Raw genomic sequence first — 7278 nt, 5'->3', positions numbered from 1 at the left:
AAAGTGGGAACACGGTAGTGGAGTGTGGAGTCAGTTTGGAGAAGGAAGAGGAGAGGAGCAGTGGAGGAGCGAAGATCCGTGGCCTGGATCAGGTACTGCTCGGTCCGGGCACAGACAGAAGGGGTCCTAGAGACCACGAGAAGTGCAAAATCCTCCTGTGGCCTTGTTCCACATATAATCTTTGGGTGGAAGGACTTGGCCGCAACACGGAGACTGGTCCGTAGGCTAGAGGAGAAGAACCTACGTACCCCACTAGTAAAACCAGCGGCTGAGGGGACTGCAAGCACCAAAGCCATATCCACACATGAATTCGCTGGAAGGTGACTCAAAAGGGCCAAGGGATTGAGCTTCGCGCCACCCCACAGGGTCCACGGACACTGGCACAGGGTTCAGTGTGTGAAGGCGCAAGGCAGGAGGGTGAAGCAAGCACAGGAAGACGGCCAGGAAAGGGTACACTTGAGAAAAGTGCACCGGACTCAACCTCCGAACTTCCCGGGATCGGCTGGAACCCATCACAGCGAACCCCGGCACTCCAAAGGCTGTCGCTTGCATGTCGTGTAACCTTGGAAACTGCTACAGTTAGTAAAAACATTGAGACTGCATCCCTGTGTCACTCCGTTATCATCTGCGCCTTCAGCCCTGCAGTCCCACCATCATAGACTACTACTACCACCCCTATCCGCCCTGGGGCCCTGCTCTACATGTGGAGAGCTATAACATCTCAGCTGAGCCACCATCTGCCCCAGAGGTCCCTATCCCGCAGCAGATACCTTGCCGCTGCATACCACAGGAGGCATCACGAATAATGTATTATCATCCCTTTTATTTTTAAACGACACCACCAGGGTCACGGAACCAGGCCTTGCCATTGGTAACGAGCCCCGGCATGGGCATATCATTTGCAACCTCATTTAAGAGCAGCATGATGGAGGCAGAGAGATCCTGAATTCCATGACGGATCACTTAGATTGCTGGGTGCAGCCATCCTGACACAATCAGAATTTTTAGATTTAGCCATGTAGCAGAGCTTAGCGAGCTGTCCTGCCCACACCAGGCTCTCAATAGAGATTGTAGCTTGAAAGTGAAGTGTCAGAGGAGGGGGTGTGCTGGACTGTCCTATGTGTGACATTGCAGTCCGAGCAATGATAAGTCCTGCTGCTTATACAAGCATAGGAAATAAACAACAAATCATACCTTGACAAGGCAGGCATCCCTGAATTCTATGTTTTAACCCTTGCAGTGTGATGTCTTCAGATTAGATATCAAAAACCTGCTGCCAGATTTTATTTAACTGTTGCTGTCAATGATGGTGTAAAACTATACTGAAGCTTTGTTATTCTAATATCTATGATGCCATATCTGACCTTTCGTATTTGTGATTGGTTCATTCATATCCCAATATGTGAAAAATGAGGCTTGTGTGAAAAAGTCAGCAAAACAAGTTGTGAATACATTTGGGGCCAACACTTTATCTGGATGTTGGTTTGCTTGTATAATTGTGTTCCTTTCTTTCACGTTCTAGAGACACTGAACTGCAGATAACTTGTAAGTATCTTCAGTTTTTAGAGAAAATGTTTTTTTTTTCTACAAAATTTGTTTTATACAAATAAGAAAAAAAAACCCATTTACTTAAAGTGCACCAATCACCAGGATTTTCCTATATAACCTAAAGCCAGTGATGTACTTGCACTATCATGCTGATTCTATACATCCCTTTAGTTGTCAGCTAAGATTGATAGTTTTTGAAACACAAGCAAGCATGTCAAATGAACAGTTTTTTGATTGGCAGCAGGTGATGAGCAGATAATAGCTGAAGTGGGGTTTGATAGTGATTCCTGCCCCCTGCCTGTCCATTCTCCCACTAGCTCTTATTTATGCTAATACCATTATAGAAGGTTGTGGCTATATATCATGGTGACTAGAAGGACCTGTGCTGATGTCATACCCATGTGCCCAGAAGGGGCATGGCCTCAGCCAACAGAAAAATGTTGCTTCCTGGTATCAGCTATCTTGGCTGACACCCCACCCCTTTTGGTCACATGGGTATGACATCAGCACAGGTTCTTTTAGCCACCATGATTTATTGCCACAACCATTAGTAAAACGATTGTGGCTAAATCCCAGTGGCTAGAAGGACATTGGGCGTGGCCGGCTTGGATAGTGGGCATGGCCAGCTTTTTCGTGGGCGTGGTGATATTTCCTTCCGTCCACTATAATCATGCAAGGAGGGGCTTTGCCCCCCTGTCCCCACCATATGGGAGTCTTACTCCCAGACCCCTGCTTCTATTATAATCAACTCATGCCCACGTGGACTTAGAAAAATAATGTTTCTCCCTGGTATCAGCAATGTTGGTGGAAGCCCCACCCCTTCTGGTCACATGGGCATGACATCAGCAGAGGTCCCTCAGTCCACTGGGATTTAGACGTTACCTTAGTAAAACACTTCTATAATGGAATTAGCATAAATAATAGGGGGAGGATGCACAGGCAGGAGGGTGGGAGTCACTATCAAATCCCACCCCAGCTATTAGCAGCTACAGCTGCTGTCAATCAAAAAACTGTTCACTTTACAAACTTTACCTAAAAGGTATCAACATGACAGTGCCAGTATAGCACTGGCTTTAGGTTATAAAGGAAAATCCTGGTGATTGTTGCACTTTAACACAGTTTACACTGAAGCAAATACAAACAATTTAGCTGTAATTTGTTTTATGTTATTCATTATATAGATACAAGTGCATCTCAAATTAAAATATCATCAAAAAGTTAATTTATTTCAGTAATTTAATATAAAAAGGGAAACGCATATATTATATAGAGTCATTACAAACAGAGTGATCTATATCAAGTTTTCATGTCTGTTAATGTTCATGGCTTACAGTCAATGAAAACCCAAAAGTCATTATCTCAGAAAATTAGAATAATTAACACAAAACATCTGCAAAGGCTTGCTTAGCTTTTAAAATGGTCCCTTATACAATCATGGGGAAGACTGCTGACTTGACAGATGTCCAAAAGACGGTCATTAACACACTCCACAAGGCAGGTAAGCCACAAAAGGTCATTGCTAATGAAGCTGGCTGTTCACAGAGTGCTGTATCCAAGTATATTAATGGAAAGTTGAGTGGAAGGTAAAAGTGTAGTAGAAAAAGGTGCACAAGCAACTGGGATAACTGCAGCCTTGAAAGGATTGGTCATAAGTGAATCATGCTGACTTAGCATAATATAAAATGATGAAACACATATACATATATATCTCAGAATAAGCTCTTTTTCTCATTTACCCAATAGAAGACGTGTTACATATTCTTGGCTCCTAGCCAACTGATTTCTTTAAATCTATGTGAAATTCTGTAATAAAGTCAGTCATATTTCCTGTGTAGATCTGTGAACATCACTAGTCTGTGTGGATGAATAGCATGCATACTGACAAATGACTCATGATTTGGAATGCAGACGGGTTTAAGATGTAGATGCATAACTTGGATTGCATCACCCTAAATTATGCCCCCTTATCATTATTGGCTGGCCGTTCAGTGTCATAGGGTCTATAAAAGTCCTTCCGCCACTATGTTGCGCACATTGCGTCTGAAGCCAGCGTTGTATCAGTGTAGGGATAGAGTGAGCAGCTGCTACAGAGAGTGTAGGCCTCTTAATAACTCAAAAAGCCCTTTTCAGGGTTACCTGCAGTGTAGGTCAGTATATTGTATGGCGGGACAGATTTCCGAGCAGGGACAGTGTTTAAAGCAATGTATGTCACTACCTCCATAGTACCGTCCAGGAACCAGAATACAATAGATCTTTTAAGAGCTAATAGCACTGAACAAAGTCACAGCAGGGAGAGAGAGATTGTGGATTAGGTAGGGAATGGGGACCTGTTTCCACAATATTTAGGGGTTCACAGCCTGACTTGTGCCGTCCGTCCATGTCAGCCACATTCATACATTGCTAGAGGCTGCAAATAGAAAGCAGGACTTTACCATGTTGTGCTGCCTGATACACTAAACACACCATTCCTGTTTCCACAATATTTAGGGTTTCACAGCCTGACTTGTGCCATCTGTCCACAGCAAGACACATACATACGTTGCTAGTGGCTTTTGAAAATAATTACAAAGCAGGAATCTAGCATTTACTGCTGCCAGACACAGTAAAGCACCGTTCCTGTTTCCACAATATTTAGGGGTTCACAGCCTGACTTGTGCCATCCATCCACATCAGCCACATTAATACGTTGCTGGTAGCTTTTACAAAGACAAAGCAGGACACTACCATTTTATACTGCCTGGTAAAAAAGTACTCACTTGTACTTTCTCCACAATATTTTTGGGGTCAAAGTTAGCTTGGATTGGGCTATCAAATCTGCAAATATGTCAGCAAAACCCAAAATGACAAAAAAGGCAGTTGTTAAGGGACAGGATCGTGGACGTGGGCGTGGTGTTGTTAATGGTGAGTGACAAGGCACTAAGTCTGGGTCAGGTCAGAAGAAGCTTGATGCATCCACTATGTTCTTTGCCAAATTTTCCGTTCTGGAATGTAAACGTGTGTGGAAGCCAGAAAAGCGAGAGCAGATTCTGTCTTGGATTGCAGACAAGGCCTCTTCGCATTTGTCAAGAAGCAACCAATCTTCCACAACCACAGTCTACTGTGGATACACAGAAGGCTGACCCATCTAGTCCTCAACCTGGTCCTCCTTCCTCCCCCCTTCATCAGTCACAGGAGACATATGACCCCAAGCTTGGCCACTCTGAGGATCTGTTTTGTACATATCCTTTGGTTTGCTCTGGCCTCTCACCATGCAGCATTGAAGAGGGACATGAGGAGGTGGCATGCATTGATGAGCAAGCATTTGAGAACCTACAGGCATGATTTACTGTCCTCAGAGGTGAAGGCTGATGAGACACAATTGCCATCAGGTCAGCCTACAATCTCAAGTGGGAAGGAGGATGAGATGGAAGACGAGGTGGTCGATGATGAGTCCACTGATCCGACCTGGCCCATTGACATGCATAGCCAGCACAGTAACACAGTGGAAGATGGATATGTAGCACCAACACAGTCACCAAGGGCTAGTGGTTTGCCCAGAGTGAGAACTGGGTCAACTGTTCCCAAGAGCATCCCCACTGTGGCCCAAGTCAGGGCAAGAGGGCGTTCAGCCGCTGTCTGGAACTTTTTTTCTGAAAGTCCTTCAGAAAAAAACATTGTAATATGTAGCATCTGCCATACCAAGTTGAGCAGAGGCAAGAGCAAAGGCAACCTGAGCACCCCCAGTATGCGGAACCACATGGCAGCCAAGCACCCCAGTAGGTGGGCAGAACACCAAGGTACCAAATTTGTTCTGCGGGTCAAACCACTGCTAGGTCGTCTGTGATACGTCCTTCACAATCAGCTTTCCAAGAAGCAGGCGTTCATACATCCTGCCCACAAGGTTCAATTGCACAGACACAGCAAACATCAACCACATCCACTTCCTTGTCCCGGGGAAGCATTCAGTTGTCCGTGCCTGAGATCTTCAAAAGGAAGCGTGAATACCCAGCCACGCACCCACTGGCCCAGAACCTAAACTTGTACATTGCCAAATTGCTAACCATGGAGATGTTGCCATTTAGGCTTGTGGGAACACAGTTTTTCCGTGATCTCTTGGCTGTGGCTGCCCCATGATACAGTGTTCCCAGCCACCACTATTTTGCCCATTGTGCCATCCCCACATTACACAAGCACGTGTTAAACAATCTCAACTGTGCTCTGACCAACACCATAACCTGGAAGGTCCACCTAACAACAGACACGTGGACAAGTTGTTGTGGACAGGGACGATACATATCTGTTACGGCACACTGGGTGAACCCGGTGGATGCTGGGGCAAAGTCGCAAACTGTAACATCACACATCCTATCCACGCCAAAAATAGTGGGCCCAACTTCTACTAGCGTTTTCACCTCATCATTTGTCACTTCCTGTCTCCCCTCCTCCTCCTGCTCCTCATCCTCTGCTGAATTACCCACCCCACAGAAATTTATGAAAACATACCCCAACATGCCGTACCTACTTGAGAAGGTGCACCGTATTAGTGCTCATTTCCATCATTCCTCTATCACTTTTGTTGGTCTTACAGAGTTGCAAAAGCACTTTAATTTGCCAAATCACTGACTCATGTGTGACCTGCCCACAAGGTGGAGCTCTACACTCTATATGTTGGCAAGGATTACTGAGCAGCAGAGGGCAGTAGCTGAATACCAGCTTCAACATGCCCGTCAGACTGAGAATCAGCCACCACACATAACAACTGTTGAGTGGGTATGGATCGCTGTCATTTTTGAAGTTCTTGAGAATTTTGAGTACTGCACCAAGCTCGTGAGTAGTGATTAGACTATTATCAGCTTAACCATCCCACTTCTGTGTCTGTTGAAACAATCATTGCATAATCTCAAAGAGGAATCTTTGAGTGCCCAGCATGTGGCTATGGAGCCATATTTCCCAATGGGTGATACTACCCAGCCCAGCCAATATTCTGAGGCAACATTGGGTGATGATGAGGAGGATGAGGAGGAAGAAGACTTGTTTTTATGTGCTACCCAGGGGACTCCCAATGCTACATAGCAGGGGCTGGCTGGCACATTTTAGCCTGGGGAGGTAATCATAAGGGTATGTGCGCACGTTGCTTTTTACCTGCTTTTTACCTGCTTTTTTGCTGCTTTTTCTTCTGCGCTGTTTAATGCCAAAATGGATGTGTTCTTCTATTCAAGCAAAGTCTATGGGAATTTGGTTTTCTTGTCCGCACTATGCAGTTCAAACTGCAGCCTTTTTGGTGCAGAACTTTGGTCAAAAACTCAGCTTTGCAGTGCAAAACCCAAATGGCAAAAACAATTCACATGTCAGTTGTTTTTGCCATTTGGGTTTTGCACTGCAAAGCTGAGTTTTTGACCAAAGTTCTGCAACAAAAAGGCTGCAGTTTGAACTGCATAGTGCGGACAAGAAACCCAAATTCCCATAGACTTTGCTTGAAAAGCAGAACACAACCATTTTGGCATTAAACGCTGCAGTTGAAAAAGCAGCAAAAAAGCAGGTAAAAAGCAGGTAAAAAGCAACGTGCGGACATAGCCTAAGGCAGTGGCCCTCAAGTTGCGTCGAACCACCTTTGGTCTGTTTATCTCTAGCCGCTGCATTAAAGCAGCAGTGGTAACAGACTTTATGAACAGACTGGTACATATATATGGGAACAGAACCGCGCTTACTCCTTTCATAGATACTGCAACAGAACCAAGATGACTACATAGA

Source organism: Anomaloglossus baeobatrachus, chromosome 4 (genome assembly GCF_048569485.1).
Source record: "Anomaloglossus baeobatrachus isolate aAnoBae1 chromosome 4, aAnoBae1.hap1, whole genome shotgun sequence".
Taxonomy (NCBI): domain Eukaryota; kingdom Metazoa; phylum Chordata; class Amphibia; order Anura; family Aromobatidae; genus Anomaloglossus; species Anomaloglossus baeobatrachus.
Note: the sequence above shows the minus strand (reverse complement) of the source record.